The sequence below is a fragment of the Dermacentor andersoni genome, chromosome 2 (genome assembly GCF_023375885.2).
Source record: "Dermacentor andersoni chromosome 2, qqDerAnde1_hic_scaffold, whole genome shotgun sequence".
Classification (NCBI taxonomy): Eukaryota; Metazoa; Arthropoda; class Arachnida; order Ixodida; family Ixodidae; genus Dermacentor; species Dermacentor andersoni.
Window position 1 is genome coordinate 60,961,725 of NC_092815.1, and position 27,346 is coordinate 60,989,070.

Genomic DNA, 27,346 nt, shown 5'->3' on the forward strand with positions numbered 1-27,346 from the left:
TCCATCTGGCCCCCAACTTCCGAGAGCACATCAAGCTAGCCCCTATCCCCAGAAGCATGCACCCGGAACATCATGCCGATCGTCGCCAAGCTCGCGCAAAAGCTCTACAGACAAGATATGGCAGTCTCCCCACCACACTATACACAGATGCCGCGCAGTACCCCCAAAAAGCAGCCATGACGGCCAGCGTTGTCGACTATAACCTACAAGAGGTGGTCCCGATGACTGTCCGCACTGCCAGCGCCCTCGTAGCGGAGGAGACAGCCATCGTCTTGGCCATCACCTCTAATCTGACCAACGAGTACATCACAATTATTACCGACTCCCAGGCAGCTTGCCGTAGCTACGCGAGAGGTCGAATACCTTCAATCGCCCACCGACTCCTCAAACAGGCCTCCGCATTCCCGGACGTTGAAATAGTGTGGACTCCAGGACACGAGTCCCTCCGTGGAAATCAGCGTGCGCACACTGTAGCCCGAGCTCATGACTCCCGGGCGCCACAAGAGAGGGATACGGACGCATCCATGGAGCCCGTACCTTTACAATACAACGCCATACTACAACACCACAGATTGAACAGACGACAATACCCACCTCCACACAAGACCCTCTCACGTGAAGACGCCGTAACATGGAGACAACTACAAACCAATACATACCCACATTTAAGCAGACTACACGCAATCCACCCTGCACTATATTCATACAAATGTCCCCTTTGTAATGATTACGCCTCCCTATATCACACCACATGGGCGTGCTCCAACATGAAGGCGGCCCCGCAAGTACCCAACCTCACACCCGAGCAGTGGGAGGCCGTGCTGACTAGTTCGACCCTCGTAACCAGCAGCAACTGGTGCGGCGGGCCCGGGAGACAGCAAGAGCCGCAGGAGCCCTGGAGTAAGGGCGCCTCCCGCACAAGCAGATAGACACCTGCTTGTCCTTCCTTTTTTTTCTTTTTTAAATAAATGTTTCTCCTCCTCCTCCTCCTTGATGCTAACTTCACTGCAGCCACACCTCGTACTAGCCGTATTTCTTTACTGTACTATTTAAACCACACTTACACAAGAAGCACAGTAAAATCCAGGCGATGCGTTGAACTAATTAATCGTTACCAGAACACACCGGTCATATTTTTTAGCTTCGTGGAAATTCCTACATATTGTCTTTTCTTTACCAGTGACTGGACACTGGCCGTTGCTAGCGCATCGCGAAGAAGCAAAAAAGAAAAAAAATAAGAACGAAGAAGCAGAGGCGCTAGCAGTTAAAGAATTTTAACGTCTTCCGCAATTAGAGATTCCTGAAATGCTAATGAGATGGTCATTCCTGTTGTGCAGCTGCGTAGCGGTAATAGAACCGAGTTGCTAATAAGACTTGATGACAGTAGTGAGAACTAGCACCACTGAAGAGTCATAACAGCGTTTAATAAAGAAACTTTGCTCTCCTCCTGGAAAGGTGTCTTGTTCTTAGAGCGAAGCTATCTTTGCCTCTTCCCCTTACTTTCCGGGCGCTGCTGCTGCTGCTGTGATGGTCTTACAGCGCGTTTCGCCGGCTTTCTTGCAACACCACCAGATGGCGCTCGCATCCACGCATCCGGGCCGCCGCCGCCGTGGTAGCGTTTCACAGTTTGTGCGTGTGGCACGTGCTGTGATTGATTTCCTATGAGACAAAAATGCAGGTGCTGGGCTGTGAAGGTCGCGTGCTGCGCTGTGATAGTGTAAACATTAGAATCGTCCATAGCCGGAAGAGAGCACTTGGAGCTGGCGTCTCAAGAGCGTGCTGGCCACGGATGCAGAAGGATCACGTAAACAAATGCCAGCAAAATGGCTCCGAAGCATGCATTCAGCGTCGAGGACACTCAGGCCCGAAAGAAGCGTCGCGCGGAATAGGAGCGTCTTGGCTACGCAGTGAAAAGTGGCGCAGACTGTGAACGTATGTATACAATGTATACATACACTTATAATAATTAATTGAATTCCCTACAGCCTCACAATTCAATTCAATTTTAACACTTTTGCCACGAGGGGACATGCCACGTGAAGAAACGATAATGCTCAAGCCTCACAGAGGAGGCACAGTGACGCACAACGCCTCAAGCAAAGACGTCTCCTTGTGTGTTGTGTGGAGTACGCAGACAAGCAGCAGTGGTGCGCGCAAGGTAGCATTTAACGTCAACTCACGACCCTTGTGTTAGACTAAACTCTGAAGAAATTAACCACTTCCCCACATTTCCCCACTAACATCACTGATAATTATCGTCAATCAAAGCACACAGCATACAAAGATTCGCTTATATTGATTTAATTCCCCACAGTGCGTGGAATCCGCATATTTTCGTTCTTTCTGGCATTCTTTGTAGACACAGCTCTTCTTCATTTTTCTGTCGCTTAAGCAGTCTGGGGTACATGTTTGGTGGAAATGAAGGAAAATTTTCATCACTTTCACTATGAATTGTTATAAATCTTTCTTTATTAGGTTTGTCACTCTAGGTCTTGATAGTTTATATACTCTATAAAAAGGCCGACGATATTTTATTTCTTAGTGACCCACAGCAATTCAGTGGATTGGCAGGGATGTACTGAAAAACATTTCCTGTGAGGGAGAGTAAGCAGTCGACTTGTGATATTGGCAGTTGTGTTGAACCAAAGTTTTGCTGTGTCTAGTACCTATCGGACATGTGAAACGCTAGACCATGACAGGGAGAATGTTGAGAACATAACATCACAGGTATCTTCGTCGTTTAACGAAAGAAAACTCTGTTAGGCGAGCCCAAAACTGTGGACACTGCGCATAGCAGTCTCAAAGAGAGTTGCAGTTTTTCCTTCGAGTTACTTCAGAAACACTTTATTTGTTTGGATAGGCCAGGCATATTGCTTTATAAAGGCGCAATATTAAAAATGCAGCTCAATAATAATAATAATAATAATAATAATAATAATAATAATAATAATAATAATAATAATAATAATAATAATAATAATAATAATAATAATAATAATAATAACAATAACAATAATAATAATAATAATAATAATAATATATTCGCTTCATTAGTGCTAAAATTGCATGCAGCAAAAAGGGCATTCTTATTGTGCTGTCTTTTAAGCTGTGTTAGTAACTAAAATTGTGTCCTCTCGTATGTACAAATAGACAAGTGTAATGTTCTAAGCGTCCATAAATACGCGAATAATAAAGAGAACAGTCGTTTTTGTTCATTCGTTATAGGCCCGTCCACGGTTTTTCTATGCTATCTTAAACCACACGAGCATACTATTCCCTCAAAGAATCACATTTTCTTCCTTATTTACGTCCCCGCCCATCTGACATTTCTTAATTTTATTTTACTTCGTTCACCTATGTTTTCTTGCTTAATTCTTTCAGTCACTCAATCACTTTTTCTAGTATGTAGATTGGCTCCGTTGCATAACAGGACTCGCCTACAGAAAAGCAAGCTTTACAGGCTCGGTGGCTAAGGCATTCTCTTTATGATCACGAGGTTCAATTTCTAGGAGCGAGGTCTGTATTGCGATTGCAGCTGAATACAAGACAGCTCGTGCACTGTGCTTGTGGTGCACGTTCGAGATCCCTAAGTCGTCAGAATTATTTCAGAGCCCTCCACAACGGCTTACCTCATATTATGAAGCGTTGCATCGGTGTGTTACACCCCATATCATATGTATTAAGGGTTTAAGAAAGGAACATGACGGGGAATGCTCACCATTTCTAGCATACTAGTTGCAACTACCAATTACTGTTTATCCTCTGATCTATTTATGTTGATTCAAATACTTTGTAAGGCGCTAATTCATAGCAGTACTGAAGCGCGCTCAGCGGCGAATCATGCGACGTCTGCAGTCATGTTACATTCATCCGTCATATGTCAGCTGTCTTTTTTCGTTGTTGTTGTTGTTTAGGACATCCTAAAAAAGCCGCTTTCTGTGAGTTTATCGATTTGCGTGCAAGTCAAAGCCGCGCTCTCGTGGCGATAATAAGCCACAAGACACAAAGAAGAAGAATCGTATGTCTCGCAGTTTAGTTTGGTTTGTTTTAAGATGATGCAACTGCTATAAGATAGCACAGATTTGATGGCAATAAATGAGACACCTTCAGAAGTTTGCCAATAAGCTCTTAAAGAGAGTGTTTCTTCTTTCTTTAGTCTATACTGACTGTTTATAAAAGGCAATGAGCATAGTGAACATGCAGGTTTGTAGATGAGTTCCTAGGTATACTTAACCAGATTTATTTCACAATGAAGCCAGGCACGTACCGAGGATTTTTTATTGGGGGGGCGGGGGGGGGGGGGGGAGGACCCAAGGTAATTTTTCTATGCAAATGAGGGGAGGTACCTTTACTAGTACAAATGTGAATAAGGCCCACCATTCGCCATAAACACGCCTAAACCTGCTAAACAGAAATGAACTAAGATGTATCTCACAGGTACACCTGTGAGATACACCTCTCATTTACTTGGCAAACAAAGAACCAAATCAATTGGACTCCTGCAGGAAAGAAGCGCAGGAAGAACAGTGGCAAGAACAAGTAAACAAGCGATAGTGTAGAATAAAGATTTCTAGTAAAATTTTTTTAATTAGCTCTGAAATAATTATAGAGAAATAAATTTTTGCGGAACATTCGCAGTTATTTTGGATCCTTCGTTTACTGCTCTACCAAGTGCCAAAACCGACTCGTATTGTTATTTGGGAAGTTGGGATCCGTGGCCGTCAGCCCCGCAGAACCGCCTGTAGAGCGCTGGATTCTGCGATTCTAGACGTACTGTGCCCACCACGGAAAGGTAAAAAAAAAAAAAAAAAAAACCACATAAGCACAGCAGAGAAGTTGCTACGTCTGGCGGCTCGACTGATAACTTTAGAAGCGTCATTCAAAACACAGGGAAATATTTTCCAGTTCCAGCGGCATTTTCTCTACTTCCTTTTTAAATAAAAAGCTGTTGATCCATAAATATTTTCACAAACAACGGCTAAATTTGTTAATTTTCGCTTTTCATTCCTGTTTGGCTGTTGCCTCGGCTCTCTCCCTCAGTGGGTCGCTTAATTTCTCAACTCTTTGGACTCTTGTTCCCAGCTGCCAATTTTGCGCGAAAAGGGCTGTGCAGTTAGAGAAAAACCAGACGAGGCAACGGGTGACAGTCATATTGCTTATGGGTTTAAGGGTTATTGCAGGGTTTGATGATGGACGCTGTTTCACATTATCTTATTTTCCACCTTGTAGTCCACGGGTATATGACTCCGAAGATCTGCCAGCACCGTGGCGAGCCATCACTCGAGGAAATAATGAAGCAAAAGGAAAAGTCAAACACAACTGGCGTTTTCTGTGGCCGCAGCTCGTTCCACGAGCATGCAGACCAGCTGACTACGAACGGCATTCCTATCCTGATCCCTGGATCAGTCTAAACAAAGAAGGTTGAACTAACGAAGCAACAGCCATGCCAGTGACCGTTGAATAGATGGTGACGACGGAACGTATCTCCAGTTGTTTGCTCGGGCACCGAATCGATCAGAAAACTGGCCTTCACAATCCAGGAGATGCCGATAACTACCGCCATCCAAAAGGAGTGAAAAAGGCAACAAGATGTTGACAGCCAAATAATTGTGAAATCTGAAGATTGACTTGGCGGTGCTTTAGGAATTTGTCTGAGAAGTGGTGGCGTCGGCGAGGAGGAGGGCCCTGCCCCACCCCCTCCCTGGGTAAGTGCCTACAGGAAGCACATCGGCAGTTTGCGTGTGTAACTGAAATATGTTGCCATGGTCAGGTTGAGAGTCTACGATAATTACACGTTTTCAACGATAACAGATGAAAGCCTATATCAACGTTTGCTTATGTTCCACGAGTCCAGCCAATCTCAGTCCATGTCCATGTGCGTTGCGATTAGCGCATGCACTCCGACCTTATAGCACGATAGTGTTGAATCTGTCCAAGAGCGGGACGTATGTGCCTAAAAAAAACCGATGAGTTTGCTGACGAAATAGCGTACCATCGGCCACTGAAAACTGTTTAATCCGCTTGATACGCGGCTTGTTATTGTTGTTGGTAGACGACGTTTCTGATTGCCCATAGCGGACAAAAACGACGTTTTGCGCAATTCAAGGAAATTGCTTTTGGAAACATAGTGCTCTTGTTTGCGGAACAAGAGAGTAAGTGCTTGATGGCAGTGTTTGCGGTGAGAGCCTGCTGTTTTCACAGTAAGTAAGTCCAGAGCCGGAGGAATTGCTGAAGTACGGATGTTTCCTCTGTAGTTGCTTCTAAGATATCTTTTGCTGATCCGACACCACCGCTGGAACAAACGCAAATTGTCGGGTGAAGTCAAGTTATCCGGGATAACTTTTGCAGCCTCTAACGCACAACGCCTGCCCGCATCATTTAGTGCCCTGTGCTACGCAAAAGTGGGAGTTTTTTTCTTTCTTTCTTTCTTTCTTTCTTTCTTTCTTTCTTTCTTTCTTTGTTCCTTCCTTTCCTTGGTTGTTTATTTCCAAGTAGCTTTCAGCAGGGTCGTTCTGCAAGGTAGAAAGGTTCCTCGAAATGCAAGACACGGAAATCCGTAGGCTTACGATGCAGTTACGAAACCAAGAGCGAATGCCTCAGGTCGACTGGCCGCATGCGAGCAAACGCGCAGAAAGTTTGTACGGGACAAACAAAGGTGGAGCCAAAGATGCAACAAGTTCATAGCTTTTTTTTTCGTCCCCTTTGATTTATGGTTGACAAACCTTAAGCGCTTAAACCTTAAACGTCTCTCCGCGGATTACAACGAGAGACAGCAGCAGTGTTCGAATTAAGTACGACACGCGAGGAAAGCGGCTGGGTCGAGGCGTCTCGGAACTTTCTCGATTGCACACGAGCGATCGAGAGAGCGAAATGGGACAGACGCCTGTGGGCGACAGCGAATAAAGCCGACTTCACCCAAGCTGCACCAGCGATCCAGATCTCTGTTCCCTGGAAGATTTTTTTAAAGTCTCAGTCGCTGCCGCTATTGAACGCTCTACAGCACAAGGAAGCTGTTTTGCCCGGGGCTATGTGCGACCGACTCTAGCTCTTCAAGTCGGCTTAGTAGTTCGCTGGTACGTAGTATTATGGAAGTTACAGCCTAGTCACCTGTCCAGAGCACACTCCATTACAGAAAGTACACGAGTGCAGAGCGCAGATTGAGTTGAGCTTGGAGAAAACAAAAACTAGATGTAAATGACAAAATACGCGCGCAAATAGGAATAAGCGATGAGGAAAAGCGTAGACTATACCGCGTACTCTAGCCCCATCAGAAAAACTTGGTACCCCGTTGCATCGAGACGCTTCGAGGAAGGGAAAATAATTAACGCCGGCCACTGCTACTAACTTTTAATTTGGATGTTTTTTTACACCAGGATGAACAGTTCTGCGCAGACACTAAACATCAAAGATAAACATAAAAAGGAAACAGAAAGGAGTATATGCACTGTACATGCATACACGCCTTTTTTCTTCGTTTTAATGTTTTAAAAAGGAGAGAAATAAAGAACCTCGAATGAGCAATGCAATCACCTGAGACGACCGAGAAGACGACGGCATGGTGTTCTCTTATCTTGCGTGCCCTGCTTGCACTACGCATCACATAATGCAATACTCACTTTCCCATCACTCTGCCTTTTCTTGTTTCTTTTATTGAAAAAATACAAATGAGAGAAACTTTCTCCTTTTACATTTTCCCCTTTCACAACTTTTATTTCACAGCGGTAAATGATACGTAACGTCTGTCTGGAATTAGGTATTCTACTTTACAAAAAAATTTCTTAGTCTACAACTGTTCGTACGTGTCGATGCCAAACGATGATGTTGTCAGTGACGTTAGGGCTGGTCAATGCCAAACAATCTTCACGAGCGAAAGCTTTCATAAATTCGGTCCACAGATTTGCTTTCAGTTCAATTCTGCGTAAACTATGAGACGACTAAGAGCACTAGTACTCGTGCTCGCCCTTGGGTACCGCGGCAGAAAGCGCAGCTGGCGCTCCTTTTACTCCGGCAGGGGTCAAATGGGTGGATACCACATGGAATAGTGAGGATCAATCAACAATTATCGACTTATGAATTGTTGGCAGAAAATTAAAAAATCTAAGACGGCCGACGCCACGGCACGGCGCAAATTATTCTTGGAACGCGAAATTTGGGGGGTCACTGCTCAGACTCTTGCATTTATACATGGCTCTCAGTTAACGCTTCGAGGGCTCTCAGCTAGCCGTCTCAACAAGTTTTTGTATGATCGATAAAGGCGAGTGAGCATGCTGGAAACTGATTTCCATGAATAATGTTCAGCTTGAATAGAAAAGCGCGGAATAGCTCTGGTATACCTAATTTCCCTGAATACTTGACGGGCGATGTTTTATCTAACTGGCTAGTTATATACCGCAGTTATATAACTTATATGACATCATGAGAATTAGCCAGTGCCGTATTAGTATGATTGTAAATGATTGCCTTTGTCTACCATAGGATCGGGTCACAAACTTTCAGAACGTGAGAAAACCGCTTCTTCAGCTGCACTTGCTGCTGCTATAAACATAAATTAGATAATGCAAACAAGAAAAGCGGAAATGTGTAAAATTACGGATAGCTGAAGGTACAGGAACTTATTCTGCCGAGCAATTCGAGAGCGATAAAGCGGGACCTTTAGATAAAGAAATACATTGAAAGGCGTGGAAGAAAGAATGCATAAGTAATGCATACTTTGACGCGACCCTTTCCTTTTTTTTTTGGGGGGGGGGGGGGGCAACATACAGTGATTGCTGCTTGCCGCAGAAGCACGTAAAAACGCATTTGACATTTTGGTACCCAGTCTCATAGGCATTATTAATCCTTGACTTTAGCAGTCTTTCACCTAGCGTGGTTCAGCCCCACGACCTGAAACCCACAGGTTTCAGAGACGAGTGGAAGCAGCGCCTGGCCAGACGTACAGCTCTTTCAGAGCCGTCACCTGGAAAAGGTGTTCGCGCAGTTTCTGTCTTCGTCTGATTCTGACAAAGTGCGGTCAGAGCCAAAGCCACATGCAGTGAACTCTTTACGTTATAAACATAGCTGCCCCCATTGGAACAGTCAAGCTGCCAGTCGTCGCTGTAATTCCCGGAATCAGTCAGGCAACGAGTCCCAAAGGTTGTGCAAGGTGCCAGGAAAGTGACCTACCTACCTTTCAATGAACGGGGTCAAGCATCGTTACGAGGGAACGTGAGGAAGAGAAGAAACCATGGTGGGAAAATGTTATATCTTGATGTCTTCTACGTTATATCGTCTTCCGTATAGGTGTGGCTCAGCACTTTTCTTGCTGCCGTCCGCACATGGCATTATGTCCAGTCTGCAAAGGTCGATCATTACTCGGCGTGGCGTACTGTCCATTTTCTCGCTGAGTTCGGCACCCTCGCTGCTTTCTAAGGAGAGGCGAGTGCTACTAATGACGTCCTGCTTGTTATATAGGCAAGACAATATAGCGATAGCGCCTCATACTCAACTGCTTGACGAGCTGGAAATATGTACACTGAAATATCAGCCTACATCTTCTTAACATTCTCGAAGAACCATTTTTGCCTGCTTAAACTTTCATTATGCAATGTTTGATAATGTTTATTTACTTTCATTCTCTTGTTTATTTATTCAATTAATGGGAGCCCCACACCCCTATTCGTTTTTCTATATTGGCTGTTTGTTAAAAGATTTGCCTTCCTGCGATAGCAAAAGTGAGCCCGATCCTTTCATGAAGTTGAATTGTATAGCACAACTGTCTGCTCACACCGATCTGTAGTCTGTTTGCTTAGTACACAGCAGACGGACACAATAACGTGGAATACGGCGATGCAAACATAGACCATTGTCACGATAACAACGACAAATCCAATTAAAGCATTCCTTTCTACTAGTGCATGCAATTGTTGATGCAGGAACAACAAAACAAATTAAATATGCAAGTCACAAGAAATAATCAATAGCCCGTGGGAGAGACTGAATATGAAGAGCTCGTGGTTGGGTAAAGGCGGAAAGAAAAAATTGTAATGCCTGACCGTGTCCTGCACGTCTCGAAGGGTCCATTGTTCATTGTAGTTATGACCAAGCAATAAACAAAATTTTGCTGCATCTTCCATTCAGCTAGTCTTTCTTTGCTCGCTCTGACAACTGGTTTGCCAAACTCTGTCGGCGAATTTCTTATCCTGTGTTTTCTCTTGTCTTTCCTTGTCCGCGCTTTCGGCTCCTCATGACACTCGCACCGTACGCCCCACAAACCCACAGTACTGTGCCAACTCGATCAACTAATAATCAGAACACGTTGCCAAAAAAAAAAAAAAAAACAGGAAAGAACTCAGTGCCCTTCCACACTGTGAAGAAGGACGACCAGCGAAGCTGCGTATGTGGGCCGCTTAATGGCAAACTGCACCTCCGCCACGGGTCGGCCCGACATTTCACTATCTTCGGGATCGGTCCACGCATGGGGAGTACTTAACGCCTGCTTCACCTCCGCCATGGGTCGACCCGGCATTGTAGTATCTTTGGGATTAACGCCTGCTTCACTTCCGCCGCCACTCGGGCCGGCATTGCACTATCTTCGGGATTTTTTTCTACACGCGGACACGATAGTGGGTAACGTAGCCCTTAACAGCTTCGCTGTAAATGACGAAAGCCAGAAAGGGAGATAAACCCCATTTCTTTGCCTACCCTCTCGGCTCCCGGCTGCTGCTGAATTGGTCGGTATCGTGCAGAAATATCTGTGGATATCTATCTATACCAAGGACTGCTGTACATGACAGCGTTTTGATTGTTTCTCTCCTCAGCACCTGCTGGGCTGGTATGAATTGAGTAAAGGCAATAAAAAGGTTATACCTGAGCCCAAGAGAAGTATCAGCAGACGGACTTATATAACCCTTGTATGCTCATCGACAAACGTAGTGCCAAACCTCGAAATATCACGCCGGCTCATGTGTATCTCTAAGGTACACGTACTTCTTATTAGAATAGCGCACTATATTAGACTGATTTATTGATTTATTTGATTTTCTTTGATTTAGGTATGTTTCACAGGCTGTGAGCTCAATTTCTACCTATCCTCCAGAATATATATCTGCCACTGTCGCACAAGACATACATAATTCTTAGATGTGCCCAGAGATGCGTTGTTCTTTGCTTACAATTATCGTTGCCATCCTGTCATGTATCTACACGCATGATACATTGTCTTCCTCCTCGTCACCTCGCTGCTTAGACGTCTCACACTGTGCATCCATCTAATTAGGTGTGCGCTTAGCGGCACAGTTTGTGAATGGGGTCGTGCACCAACACAGTATTTTCATGAGAATGAAGTTGTGACCTATGTAGTGTTGAAGTATATACAGTGTTGACTAATGCCATGTCCTTTGATGCGGAGGTCTTCAAAAAAAAGAGAGAATACATGCTAGGATTTGTACTCAGGACTGAGGCTTGCCCAATGTAGGAGAAATATGACTAGTTAGAGCGAATGTTTCGGTAAATTGGTTCATAATCGAGAATGAATCAGAAGAAAATAACTTATCAGAACATTTTCTTGGGTGAGTTCCTTCATAATTGAGAAGCAAACAGAAGCATGGCTTCGTAAGAGATTTTCTTCGCCGAGTTGGTTCATAACTTTGCCATATTTCCTTTTGTTTTCCTTCTCAGTTAGGAATCAACTCTCCCAAGAAAATGTTCTGCTAAACCATATTTCTCCCACATTGGACAAGCGTCAGTCCTGTGCCCTCCTCTCGTCCTTGGTTCTTTCGCGCTTGGTTTCCCTCTAAATTATGAGTCAACTCTCCTAAGAAAACCTTCAACTAGGATTTTCTACTTCATAAGGACATGGCGGGGCAAACTGACGAATTCTATAGCATTAATGTAGTGGATGAACTTAACTAATCCTCAGCTTGCACGTTGCGTAGGATGAGAGTAAACACAAATGTACGCATCGCTATTAGTTGTCAAAAGAAGCCAAACAAGCATAGCGCACCGGGTTCACTTTCGTGTCAAATTCACCATGTGTTATAGACATCTCATAGGTTGCAGCGACTCTATCCCAAACTGTAAATACTGTCAGCTGCCAGAAACACTTTATCACATATTTCACTTTTCTTCCGCGTGTGCACAAGAACGATAGCAACTGGTCTATTCGACCACAAACGTCGATCAGAGGCCGATATCAGACGAGTTTCTTTTGGCTCCTTTGCCTGATGCAAACAGCGCAGCCTTGGTTACAAGTGCCGCTATAGCCTTTCTACAAGCCACTGGGCTAGACGCGCGGCTTTCGAGATGCCACAACGTTGTGAAGTTGCATATAGGCACCTCCTACCACACATCACCATCATCACCACCACCATCATCATCATTATCCATCAGCCCTCTTCCTCCCCATGCCTTTTCCCCTGTGTAGAGTAGCAGGGAAGCGCAAGCTACAGCTCATGCCGTGCTCTCTGCCTTTCTGTAGATTACCTTTTCTCTCTTTTTTTGCTATTGGTTGTGTAGGATTTCACTAACCACTTTAATAGAGCTTCGCTTCTCCGGCATTACAACATGTGCGTTGAATCTGCATATTTATGTTATATTGAGAAGGCCATGCTGTAGCATCTTGTTCCCTAAATGGCCCGCTTTCTTGCATAGTTCACCACATACTTTCCTCATGGGCTTTATTTCTTGTAATGATTGATTCTGTTTTCTTACTCCGTTTACAAGTTTATATATATAAATTACATCTCCACTTCCAACCGTCATTCTCCTTATATTATTGAACATCGAAACACGTATATATACATGGACAGAGAGGTAAATAGGAGAAGGAGCCGGCTGGCAACCGTTACCGAAGGGGTCAACGCGTTCCTACTCTTTAGGAAGGAGGGAAACAGAACAGAATTGGAAGATATGAAGAAGGAAAACAAGTAGGAAGGAAAGTAGAATACGAAAGATCATAAAGGCTGAAGTAAGGGAACGGCAAATAGTAGAGTTACACACACACACACACACGCACACGCACGCACGCACGCACACGCGCACGCACACACACACACACACACACACACACACGAACACACACACACACACACACACACACACGGTCACGCACAAAAGAGTCCCGGAAGCCGTGCCAACTACACACGAACAAAATTGAACAAATAACGAAAGTAGAATAGGAAAGATCATAAAGGCTGAAGTAAGGGAACGGCAAATAGTAGAGTTACACACACACACACGCACACGCACGCACGCACACGCACACACACACACACACACACACACACACACACACACACACACACACACACACACACACACACGCACACGCACACGCACACACACACGGTCACGCACAAAAGAGTCCCGGAAGCCGTGCCAACTACCCACGAACAAAATTGAACAAATAACGAAAGTAGAATAGGAAAGATCATAAAGGCTGAAGTAAGGGAACGGCAAATAGTAGAGTTACACACACACACACGCACACACACACACACACACACACACACACACACACACACACACACACACACACACACACACACACACACACACACACACACACACACACGCACACACACACACACAAACGCACACGCACACGCTCACGCACACACACACACACACACACACACACACACACACACACACACACACACACACACACACGCGGTCACGCACAAAAGAGTCCCGGAAGCCGTACCAACTACACATGAACAAAATTATAATAAAAACTCTCGTCGCTCGCAAGAATGAATATAGAATTTATTGATAGGAAAGACAGAGAGGTCGACCTGAGCTAGTGCGCTCTAGTCTGCTACTCTGCACTGGAGAAGAGGGAAGGGGAGTGAAAGTATTGGGATGGATGATGATGATAAGAGAAGTGGTGAGTGCTTATGTACATGAGACAGTTGCCTCGCTAGAGCCGCTCGTCGAGCTTGGAGAAAAAAATGCGTTATGAATGGGGAGTCCAGTCACTTTCATGTCCTAAAGTAAGTAGGGGACGATCAGCATGGTTGGGTTGAGACGCACATCCACTAGGATGAGGCAATCATCAAAGGTAGCGCACCATAGACCACGAAAACGATAGTCTCTCAGCAGCAACGTGCATTACACAAGGAAAACAAAATACTGAATTATCATTTGCTCAAGTGTCTTGTAGTACCCACAAGACGCGCACGACGGACTTTCCACACGTGCTTGTCGGTATAAATGTTCAGACACCATATCAAAATGCAATCCTTAACTTGAGCAATTGTGCTCTAGCGATACGAGGCGAGCCTCTACCACCGACGCGGGGAGGAAACAATGTATTTGCTACAGGCTGGCCTGAGTACTGTTTGGGTGTTGGCGAAAAATTGGCTACGAGCGTCGTCAAACTTAGACAAAATTTTAAGGTAGTTATGCTCGTTGTGGAGCACAAGTGTGACACACTTACAGCAGTATTTGCGCCTTTTCGAACATGTGAGAAAATAGGCAGGAGCTCTAGCTACTCAAATGCACCAATGTAACTTTAGAAGCTATTAAACAAAATAGGAGCCCTCTTTTAGTAAGGCCCGAGTTGCGCTATCTGGATACGTGTGAAGGAAAGTGACGGTTATACAAAGGCTAACTACACCAGATGCCTCAGCCAGTTGAAACGGGGCTTTTATGGCCCCCCACACACCAAAACTAACGCGTTTATTATTTTCTTTGTGACTGTACGTATACGATGCCCCTATATACGACATTGAGCACTTGATAGCGAGTGTCACAAAAAGTATTATTGTGTTTCTCCTAACTATGTTAGCAGCAACAACCTAAAATAACGTCAACCTACATCACACATACCGAGAGATTTAGTATGTTTATTTATTAATCATCGTTTACAATTATCTAGAATCTGAAACGGTCGATATTATACCAACTCGTAGTTCTGAAACTCGACCGCGATTCTGCGGCTGTATTAGACGACCAAATCTTCACGCTTGATGTGTTATGATACCATGATTTCTATAGGCCGCAAACGAACGAACACATTGGTGGCGTCATCAACCACGCCAAAGGTCGCGCCGACAGCGTGGTAAGATGGCGCGGAAGAGTCGTCTTTTGGTAATGATGGTATAATTCATCGACGCATACAAAGCTACGCTAGAAGGCTTCACACACAGAGTGGCACTATGCCCTAACAAACACCGCTCAGTCTTATCGCTGGGGACAGTTAATATTTATGTTGCTGCTGTTTAGCCTCCGGCTAAAGTTGGAACGTAATTTTTCAAAGATAGGTGAAGTTTACGATTATCTACTAAATGTCACCAACTGATGGATTTAATACCACTACTCAGTAAATCTGGGGCCAACTTATCAGATTGGTGGTGCTAGTACAAGCAACCTAGTCACGCAACATTTGACACGGTGGCCTGCTTTGCGGTACGCACATTATACAGAAGACGCTTACGTCGTGAAGCAATTCTGCGCTTGCCTTTGAAAACTAACAACGCCCGAACATTGGGCCAGGCGCACGTGGAGTAAGCTTGTCTCCTACAAAAGAAAATATCATTGCTTGGAGGTCACAAGCGCACTTAGGATCGGAATAAAGTTTTCTGTTCTGGTAACCTTTACTGCCAATAAGGCATGGATTTGATTTCGATAGTAATCTTTTCTGCGAACGTGACCATTGCAATGTGGATGAAGTATAACTTTACCAGCAATAAAAATAAAAAGGAACCTACACCTCACTTCTTCCAACATTGATCGCAGCGGGGACTATACGAAATCTCAGATATATTGTAACAACGCGGAGTCAAAGTAATTCGCATTATGACTTCATAACCAAGAGCTCATTATTGAGATTGCGACACCGATGTGCCATCTCATCACCCGTAATAGTTTCCACTGCGCTAGAATTAATGAAATGTAATGACGTCTCGTCATTCCACGCAACTCCTTTAGGGACATGTTTTTACCCCCTAAGGGGCCACAGTGCAAGCAAGTGCGGGTGGTTTCGTGTCCTCTCGCACTTTCTAGAAGACTCAGGCATCGGCACCAGACTTCACCAAATCACAATCCATACATTTTCGTAGCTGGTATGACCATACAATCACTCACCCTGTCGCCCACTGCACGCAGCCCATTTGCCCACATGCTTCCACTTTTACTTCTCTCTCCTTGCGTAGTGCGGTTGAAGCACCCTCTATTGAGAGACGGTTACTGCGCAACAGGAACTGTTTTCATTTCCCGCGCCGAGAGAAAAGGGCAAGCCTTGCAAGAAATGATGGTGGAGATAACGAGACCCCGTGAAAGCATTCATTTGCAGCAGTTCTGTACAATCCATGGCACACACCATGCAGCGCCCAAAAGAACACGAATCTCCTACCAGCCGTGGTTGCTTAGTAGCTATGGTGTTGGGTTGCTAAGCGCTAGGTGGCAAGATCGGATCCCCGCTACGGCGGCCGCATTTCGATGGGAGCGAAATGCGAAAACACCCGTGTACTTAGATTTCGGTGCACGTTAAAGAACCCCATGTGGTTCAAATTTCCGGAGTCCCCCACTACGGCGTGCCTCATAATCGGAAAGTTGTTTTGGCACGTAAAACCCCATAATTTAATTTCATCACAAATCGCCGTCCATCTTCCCTTTCAGAAGAGCGGGTTTTCAAAACTGCAAAATGATTACTACCAAAGAAGTGCAGCGGAAAAGAGAAAGCTACGGATTGCTCAGGGGAAGGTTAATGAGAAACGCGGTTTTGAATATTCGTGGAGCTTTTTTACGTATAGTGAGCTAACTTTTTTCTCTTAAGCTTTCAGTAGTCTGAAAGCCCCCTCAATTTTTGGACGACTATTTGGGCGCAGTACTCGCTGTCAGGAAGGCTGAATTCACGCAGTGAATGAGGATTAGGACTTAAAGAAAAATGAAAATCGCGTGGAGAAGACAAAGAAAGCGTTATATGTAAATGCATCAGCAAACTTGGTTAACATTACAAGTAGAGCAAAGCATGATGGAATAGTCAGGCCGACAAATATAGTCGAAATAGACGGCTGACGCGAAATTAAAGCATTATACTACGTAGCCGGTCGGGTTAAGGTACTGACAGAAAGAAACAGATGGGTTTACCGTTTACGAAGCAGCAAAATTAGAAGTAAATATGTCGCTGTGTTTGCAATAATCTCGTTTTTTACCTTCCCCTTTTTCTATTTGAACTCTAAGCTACCTCAGCCCATCAGCGTCTGTTTTGAATGTAAATGAAATTTTCGTTAGCACGTCCGTGATTATCTCGACCTGACGGGCTTCTCGCCCAGGCTGCTGTGGTTAGTTCTTAATGCAGCCTTCATCAATATCCGTTATTTTGTGTGTGTGCGTTATGACCTGACGGGGTGTGCCATAATTAGTGTCACACATTTTGATGGATAATTGTGCCTCTCATATTTACCATTTCTTCACATAGTTTCGTCGAACATTTCTTCAATCGTTCTTCTATATTTCGACACTGTTTTATGTTGATTTGTTTATGATTTAGAAAATGGCACACCCTGGATCACATCGACGCGCAATCTCGTCATTGAGCAATGCCAGCCACTCTACTTTCGAGGTCGCCAAAATTCTAAAAATTCACCGCAATATTGTCCACTAGGTTCTAAACTAGGCACTCTCAAAAAGGTAACCAGCAATAGTCCTCCTCTCTCGGTGGCACATTGCCGCTTTAATAAAATTATGAGGATAGAATCCAATGCCAGTCACTTAATTAGAAGCACCAGAAGGCTGACCTTGGAACTGAATGTATTGGCGCCAACATTCAGAATAGCCTTGCAAAGGGATTTCAAGATATTCGCCTGCAACTTCCAGAGAAGACACGAACTGGCGGAGGTGCAGCGAAAAGGGAAAATACGAAAATGCCAGTTGCTGTTGGCATGGGCCGCGAACGGGGAACACCTGAAAGCTGTCTTACCCGATGAGAACATCTTCTGTGCAGTGGTCTTGCAGAATGATCAGAACACTCGTGAGCTTTCTCCGACATCAGACCTTGCACATGCAGTCGCTTGAGCAATTTTTCGAAACTGCCATGTGGCGTATGTCATGGTTGGAGCTGTGGTAGCCACCACTGGTCCCATTTCTCTTGCTCTTCTGACAAAAGCGTACGGAGATCCACACTCACATATACCTTAAATATACTTTAGAGCCTCATTCGCTGTCCTCATCACTGTCCAACTGGGCGAGTAGTCTTGGACTTTGCAGCCGGACGTTGCCGCATCAGGAAAATCAAAGAATAAATGAACACCACAGTAGGGGTGTCGCACTCTCACGCCCTACTTCATTCCAGCTGAAGAGTGGCCGGCGAACTACCATGACCCAAAACCAACAGACTTCTGTGTGTGACATATTCTTGAAAAGGAGCATAAATCTTTCCATAGGGGTACCTTGCCGGCCATGAAGGAAGCGTACTCAGAACGTTTAAAGACCGTACGTGATCAAGGCCAAGAGCAGGAATATTGAATGAAATGTTTTGTGTTGCATTTCCTAATATATCGGGTAAATGCCCTACAAGGATTTTCTGAGATTTTGTTATTCTCAACAAAAATACGGCGCATAAAACATGTTCCACTATTTATGGCGCACCCTCTATATACGCCCATTTCGCGTCGCTGATATCGCTCTTGCTCAAAGCGTTCTTTATCAAGTTATGTTAAGGAAAGTTATAATACTAATTAGGAAGGTAGGCTGGGATCGGCTGCGCATTACCGTCGTGGGTTGATGCCCGGCATCGCTTTCTTATCATAGCAGCGTCCTGAAATCAGTGAGGTTTTCCGATACAAGCGAACATAAATCGCGACCCATACAGTTGTGTGCGCTGCATTAGCGGCGTTGAAAATATGATTGAGCCAGCAGCTGTATACATTCCCAGTTTTTCATAGCCTCTCCCGCATCCAGAGGCTGGCTGTGATGTTCTTGCACACTGTAAGCTGTTATAGGCTCTTTCTAATAGCAGTATCGATCGGCGATGGCGTCTGCCGCCGCCGGTGTTCCTCACATCTGTGGCCGGGAGACCAGAGATACGCAAAGGGGGACAGTTGACACGCACTAGCGCGCCAGGAGACACGCGATGTGGGATTCGCACCGTGTAGCGTCGAAACGCGCGCACTTTGCGTTGCAGTTGCATGACATTACAACAGGTTGCACGCCATGTAGCAGTTGCGTAGGTAGCGGTGCAAGGTAGATAGAGAAGTCTTAAGGAAGAAAAAGGAAGGAGATAAATCAAAAATTCTACCATAGAAAAGGTGTGTACGTGGTATACCTGATGAAATCGAGGAGGCTAGCTAACTAGGAGTGCAGATTTTTGGGCTAGTTGATTCGTTGCATCAATTGAAGTCATAGCGCTGGATTGACACGGACAAGAAAGACAAGACGTGCGCTAACGGCGCGGTAACTGTGCCTCACCGCCCCGTTTCAAAGGCGATTCTAATAAATTATTATTATTATTAGTATTATTATTATTAATTTTATTATTATCATCATCATCATCATCATCACCACCACCACCACCATCATCATCATCATCATCATTTGCATCGCATCATGCCACTTCTCACCTGATGTGATATGCGCACTGCGTAGCGTCAATAAATGCACTATTCGCGTGCTGTTGCATATTATTACACTAGGTGGCACGCCATGTAGCAGTTTATGTTGCGGTACAAGGCAGGTAGAGAAGGTTTGAGTAAGAAAAATTGCAGTGACGTTTCACTTTGTGAACGCATCTTACGCGCAAGTATATGGAGGCCATTTCTATATAATTGCGATAGAAATTATATGGACACTCCAGGCGCTTTTCTGCCGTTGTCGTCGCCTCGATGTTCTGTACTAAGTCCAGGGGTGACAACATAGTCCCCGTGCGCCGCACGCTGTATGTGCGAGCGAAAGCGTGCGATGGTGAGCCGACTACGATCGCGGCTCAATATCGCGTGCATAAAAGAGGAAAACGGGGAGGCAGCGTGCTGTCTTCCGTTGGGGTGGCGGTGTTGTACTACGTCAGCAACTGCGTTTCCGCGGCTGCGCGCGCATTATATTGAAAGCGAACTACAGAGTGTAGGTGTACTGACGGCGCCAACCACTCATTGCTGCATGGACGCTGCGCTCTCACCGCTGAGTTTGCGTTGAAGCGATAGATAGCGCGAAGGCCACTTCGCTGGCTGCTGCTGCCTCACTTCCTCAAGACTGCCTTTTGACAGCGAGTGTCCGCGGTCATCGCCTGTGACGTGTTCATGTTTGCCTATGCGCGCTGATACAGTGCTCGTTAGTTTAGTTACTAAGCCAATGTTTGGAAGTTTACGCGTCCGATAAAACTACTATCCTTACTTCGTATAGCTGTCTACTAATTTTCTATCGCAATCGACACGTGTTGTTCGGTGCGGCGTTTCTAGGCTCCACGCAAGACAGTGTGCTGGGCTTCCAAACGGGTTTCACGCTGTTGAGGAGTTTCTAAGATATGGTGTCTTGCCTGACACACCCGCATTCTCGCAGGCCGCCTAGCACGTTCCTCAGGAGTCTCCAGGGCACGCGAAGCCCGAGTTTGCAGGACGTTACATGGAGAGCCTCGGTATGAGTGGTTCCTAAATCTTTCTGCCGGAACGACATCAACCGTCGGACACCAACGCGGGATTTTCTGCGACACGGGGCCCTTAACGCTACCGCGTTAATATTGTTGCGCTTACTCAGTTCTGCTTTTCAACGGCATACTTGTCGTATTCTCCGTTTCAGCGTTTCGATATGAATGGAAACCGTGCATTGTTGTTCGGCATGCGGCGATGCCAAATTTGCAAATGAAAACAAAAGTGCAATTCAATTCAGTGAGATGGGGGAAAGGCACGAATTCTCTCTATTTATTACACTCAGCAACGTCCTTGCGCTGATACGCACATCTCACGCGGTAATGGTCCTGGGAGAAAATTAATCATGATCTCAGATAGCGCGCAGAAAAAAAAAAGTTCCCGCAGAACCTGGATTTAGGTCACAGTAGCGCAAAAACAAGAAGAAAAGTGGGTAAGGTGGAAATGTAATAACAAAAACGACTGCAATTGCAACAAACGTTGTCCTGCAGTGTGGTATCTTAAACTGGAGCGTTATAAAGAAACACGAAAATAGATTACGGCACGGATTTAAATTGACTCTTTCTTCATCATACAGGAAAGCTGCAGGCAATTCCAACAGTGAGCCAAAACGTCATGCACGATGAATAGTCAAAGACCTGTTTCTTTGTCTCCTTGTGTTTGGCCACCACCACGTTCTGAGACTTAGAAATTCGCCAAACTTAGGCAATTTCGGAAACGTTTCGGGGCAGGCCTATTTGGGGCAACCTGCTGCAATATTTTGTGACGTTCTTTGAGCTGAGATGGGGAATCGAATCGAGCAGCGAGACTCAACTCTTGATGAATGCCAGTGAGTTTTGTTTCTAAGTTTCCCTCTGTATTGAAATTGCATGCGCCTGCTTCAATGCCAGTGAGAAGGTTTGCGCGCGTTTTGGGATCAGCATTGACAATCGATGCTTTAGAGGCTATATGCTACGAAAGCAAGGAAGTGGCAATGGACGCTCGCACGCACTCCGCACATTGTTTCCGCGGCAAAACATGGTCAACCAACGAGGTGAACGTTGATCGCATATATTGATCGAGTATGTACGAGGCACTCCGGTGCAGCGAAGCACCTTACTATGTAAAGGCGTGCTGACAGACAGTCAACGATGCGCCTTTACAAGCTTGCTGACACTCTCATCGGGGTACCAGGTCTACTGCCTCCAAGCAAATTCAAGAAAGGTACTTCGCGCATACGCGATGCGATGCTTGATATGCAATCTGTTTCGAGACGTGAAGATCAAAAGGGGCGGCGAATGAAAAAATGATGAAGTAGATAGCATTGACACCATGTATAATGAAACGCGTGCAAGAGGATATAAAGGAAGGAGAAAAAAAAGAAAACGTGTTGTATGCGACGCAGAAAATGGGATCGAAATTTGTTATAGCATGCAAACTGAAGTTCCGCAAGAATCTGACATCAGGATAAAACTTTCTCATCGACCGATCTGCTGCATAGAACCGCAAACGAAAACGCATGCACTTTCCTAAAGAAACGCGACGAAAGAAGGCAGACGTTACAACGTTTCTGCCTTGCAGATTTCCGCAAAACTCAATTTATAAAGTAATATTCGCCAGGTATTGGGTATGCAAACTGGTTTCCGGGGCGAACAAGATCACCTCGTGTTGGATCTAGCGACAGCGGTTGTTGCAGGCACTCGTTTATTTTATTTCGAAAGCAAGAAAATAAAGACAGTGAAGCTTATGGTGAAGTCATGGAATTTCCAGCGCCTTCGTTATTTTACTTGTGGACAGATGTTGCGTATTTAGTCGAGGGTAACCCAGCTCCACGTCTGAATCAACCAAACTTTACTTTGAGAAGTGAAATCATAAGTGAAATCAATCAGTATTTTCAAAATCACCTTTATGCAAAAGTTTTTCTTGATCGGCCACTGTTAACAAGTCACCACTCATAACAGTTATCGCAGACTGCATTTGTGGAACAAACTCTGCCAAGACTGGCCTATAGCTCATGTTTACATGCGACTTCTTGCGCTGCATCGCTTCGTAAGAAACGGCCCTGGCGAATCGCTATAGTGGACATGAAAAATATTCAAGCGAAGCTCGTATTGGCTCGCACATTTTTGTGGCGTTTTCGTGGTTGCGCCAAAAACCCAGTTGCCCCCAGAGCAGAGAAGCTGCAGGAAAGGGTGTTTTGATGAGTTGACAGCTGTGCCACGCCAGAGTATGAGTCATCCTCAAGGATTTCAGCTGCATAGGTGCGCCTTCACGCCACATGCGCAAGTAATCAGAGCTGTTTCGCTTCCGCCGGGAACGGAAAGCGCAGGAAAGGGTGTCGCGCGCGCTGCCGTTGGCTTCGTTTCCGTTCAGTTCAGGCTCGGAAAACGGATGGGACAACCAAGCGTTGTGCATTCCCCCGAGAAACAGGCAGCCTTCGAAGAGCGGCGGTGAGAACTCGCCCATGAAAGCGCTCGCCGTCGGCGCGCCGATTCAGCCGTTGGGGCCTTTGCGTGCTCGCTGCCGCCTGCTTCTTTTCCGTTCAGTTTAATCTAGGAAAACGGATGGGACGGCTATGCGTTGTGCGTTCCTCCGAGGAACAGGCAGCCTTCGACGAGCGGCGGTGAGAACTCGTCCATGAATGGGCTCGCCGTCGGCGCGCCTATTCAGCCGTTGGAGCCGCCCTGGCCCAGGCAATCTGACAACAACGCAAAGAAGATCCCGAGCTGAGGGAGCGGGAGGCCGAAGCATACCTGTGCATACCTGTGTGCTACTTAACCGTGACGAAGGGTTGGTCATGTTTACTTAAGCCTGCCGCGTATGACAAGCTGCTCCTCCGAAAAGAAGCAAAACAGTTTGTGAACTTTATCCCGATACTTTAGACCAAGTACGACACTTGGCAGATTAGTATGGCAGTAAATGTACATGACCTACACAACTCCTGGAAAAAAGCTTTTCTTTAAATATGAATAAAACAGTACAATAACCCTTCTCAATTTGCGACTCTTGTTTGTGCACACTTCATACATAAGAATAAATTACAATCGGAACAAACTGCGAAGACCGTGGCCGTAAAAACGTACATACAAGAGAAGCTGCAGGTTTACCTATTCTTGTATGTCGATATGTGCAACACACCTTTCCTTTCCCAGGGGCCACAACCCGTCTCTTCGATTTCATCGAAGCAAAATGAGGAACAGTTTAACTTCTCAGGCGAAATAAAAGATGGGCTGTAACAGGAAAGCTCGTGGAGAACAACAATGGCAACAAGAGTCGACCGGCTCATATTTTCAAAGTGAACCAAAAAAGTAGCACGCATACGGCCACGACCACGGAAGCTGCGTCGATGCACTCGGCTGGCTTGGCGCTCATTTCGGTCGTGTCTGTGAAATTCATATTTCTCTTATATAGAGCAATGATGTCGCATCTCTCTCTTGTTGCTTTTTCTCAATGCGCTTCCCCTAATTCGCACGGCTTTAACACCTAATGGGCCACAAAGATTGTTCTTTTGGCGTGTGAGGAGTATGTTCGGCTCTGCGGCCGTGTTCAGACTGTTAATCGTGTCACTTATTGCACGTTACGTGTCGTGCACCAAAATTTTAATTCTTATGCAAACATGCCGTCATGCTCTCTTCCCACTTCTTGTGTCATTTTCCTTCCCTACTTTTATTTATGACTTTCCTGTCCCGTTTAGCACTGATGTGGTATTATGGGTTGCAATTCTTTTTCTCTAACCATCTTGCATTGACGGTTAATATATGGTCATTTTCCGCCATAATCAACGCTTTTATTGTTTTGTTTCCGAAACAAACACGAACTGCAGCTATGCCAATGGTTATGTTCTTTTCGTATCCCTGACGCAAACACGGCCAAGAAAGTCAATACGTTGTTAAATGTGTCCGTATGAATCTGCGTGCGACAAGTATACAAATAGATAGAGAAACGATGTGCGCGTGCGCGCGCGCGCGTGTGTGTGTGTGTGCGTGTGTGTGTGTGCGTGTGTGTGTGTGCGTGCGTGTGTGCGTGTGTGCGTGTGTGCGTGTGTGTGTGTGCGTGTTTGTGTGTGTGCGTGTGTGCGTGTGTGTGTGTCTGTCTGTCTGTCTGTGTGTGTGCGTGTGTGTGTGTGTGCGTGTGCAATTAGGTTTCGCCCTTGAATTCTATTAGCTCGTTCTTCGAACTTTATTCAATACGATCATACAAAAAGGTCTTCCTGCACCGCTTAAGTAGAAGAACTCAAAGAAACAGATGTCATGACGGTATCACCCACGCTTTTTCTCAACAATCCTTCGTGTAGCTGCAGCGGCCATTTACATCTGTCTAAGTGGCAACTAACTTCCTGAAGATCTAGCTTCGCCATGAAGTTCCACTTCTCTTATCATCAGCATTCATCCCAGTACTTTGACTTCCCTTCCCTCTTCCCCAGTGCAGAGTAGAAAACTAGAACGCACTAGCTCAGGTCGACCTCTCTTTCTTTTCTATCATTAAATTCTATTCTCCTCTCTCTCTCATCGCAGGAGAACAATATTCACTTTCGCTTCGCCTAGATGCAGCGAACGCTTCGTCTCATTCACCTTTTTATGCGGCTTGAATGGAAGCAAAATGATTTGGAAAGACACCAAGGAACCATGACATCTAAACTGCAGACAAGTATATGTTAAAGAGAAGAGAGAAAGGACAAAGCGCGTTTCTCGCAAAACGCAACACCATCCTATAAAAAGTCGTTGAACAGGCCAGGAAGAAAGAGGCCCGCAGTTGACTTTTTCCCAAGCGGAGAAGTCCCTACGCCGCCAAATTTGGACAGCCCTGCGCCTCATTGGGATAGAAGATTCCCTGACGCAGCGCCTCTTCTACGTCACTGTATTTCACACCCGTCAAACGACAATGAGCGATCACCGCAGATATTACTCTCTACCTCACGAAACCATGATACGTCAGGGCACCAGTCATGTAGGCTCTGTGTGGGCTCCAGTGTATTGTGCTCGCCCCAAAATCAGTTCTCAGAAATGTTCAGCGTAGCACGATGGAAACTGCGACCGCCCTCGTCGAGGCGCCACAGACGAGCACCGGCGCACAAACATTACGCAGCTGCCCGCTTCGTCAGCCTGTGGTTGGTTCTTGTGAACCTTTCGCACTGATCATGTGTTTTTAAGAAACTGTGTAGACGGCATGCACAGACAGCAGTGAAAGGACGGCCCCGTCTGCTCATGCAAACCTATAATTAAGCAGCCTGAGCTCATGCTTCTCTTTTCAATTGAGAAAGATAACGAGCTTGTTCTGAAACAAGAGAAAATATTTTATTAGGAAGAGAAGCTTTCTGTTGTGATTTAGGTTTCATCAGCCTTCTCTACACGTTAGTGTTGTATTGAAATGAGATGTAATATCGAATACCTACAATAATCAGGAAAGAAGAGTGAAGTCTACTGCGCGAATTACTTTCATGGGCAATTTGTTTCCACATGGCTCTTGCTTAAAGTTTACAGTTACACTGTAGCAGTAGTGATTATAATAAAAAAACTGAGGGTGACTTTTTATTCGCTACAAGAGTTCACTGTTTTACCCAGGGCAGCAATGTTGGCTTGTTGGTATTGCCTGACATGGACCTTTTTGTAGCACTGAAAAAAAATACCGTGGTTTAACGCGGTAACGCAACTTTGTCGAGTGTTTGCACTGTTTTGCTTGCTTTGGCAAAGGACACAGACTTTGCTTGGCGCCGTCAGCGACTACGATATCTTCAGTTGCACCACAAGACAACACACAGACGCTGCTCGGCGTGGCACCAGCAGAGAGAGAAGTAACCTTCATGCTACGTCTCGTTCAATCTGAACTGAGCGTCGAAAGCGCAGCGTATACGAAGCAACCTGCACTCGGTGCACTTTATACACATTGCAGGTTGCTATGAAAATGAGGCCCGCGTGACCACGCGCTTTCTCCACATCGCAGATCGCTTTCAAGATAGGGGGGGGGGGAGGGGAGGCGCCCGCGTGGCATACGCAGCAGTCGCCGGTAGGGCTAGGCAAAGTCGAAGCTTGACCTTGACTAGGCTTCAAGGTTAGATTTACGGAACCAGGCAATTTCTGGGAGTGTACCTGGAGTCGTAGAGCGATCGCTCTAAAAGGCACATGGGCAGAAGAACAAGGGAGACACACACGCAGTGCTACTAGCAATAACAAGGTTTATTTCGATCAGAGGCCGAACTGGTCGGAAGGAATCGATGTGTTGGGCAGTTCGTGCATAAAGAAGCCGTCGATAGCGCTATCTCCAAAGAAGTTAGAATTCTTGCGGAAGCAGTGAATGTGGGCCTAGCTGGAAATTTAAGCTAGTAATTTTTCTCGCAGTGTTTTTGCGTACATGTGGTGAGCTTCCTCTCGCGATAAATGTGTGCCATTGCTTGGGGGGTATATAGTTCAGCCCGTGACCAAGTAAACGTTGTTGTTAGTAGCGAAGCGTGGGTGTCCCCCTTGTTCTTCTTGTGTCTCTGTGCTTTTCGGCGCTAGAACTGGGCCTCTGGCTGTTTTACATTCCGTATAAAGTTCGGACTTGGCTCTGATGTGTACATTTGAGTAGTGTTCTGCTTTACCGTGTAGCCACTGTGTTCAGTAAGCAAAGTTTAGGAAGAAGCTATCAAGGCTGGCCGCGCCCGGGGTGAATTCGACTTGAGTAAGGTAACACTTCTGTTGCAATGACTTTCTTTTTTTGCTTTTGGTCGTTTGTCAAAGTAGTGGTCTGCATGCGTTATTATGGAGAAAAGTAGAAACTTCACTGTGTGATGGGGCTGTGCAATCAAAGACGTATATCGTCTCATTGCTGGA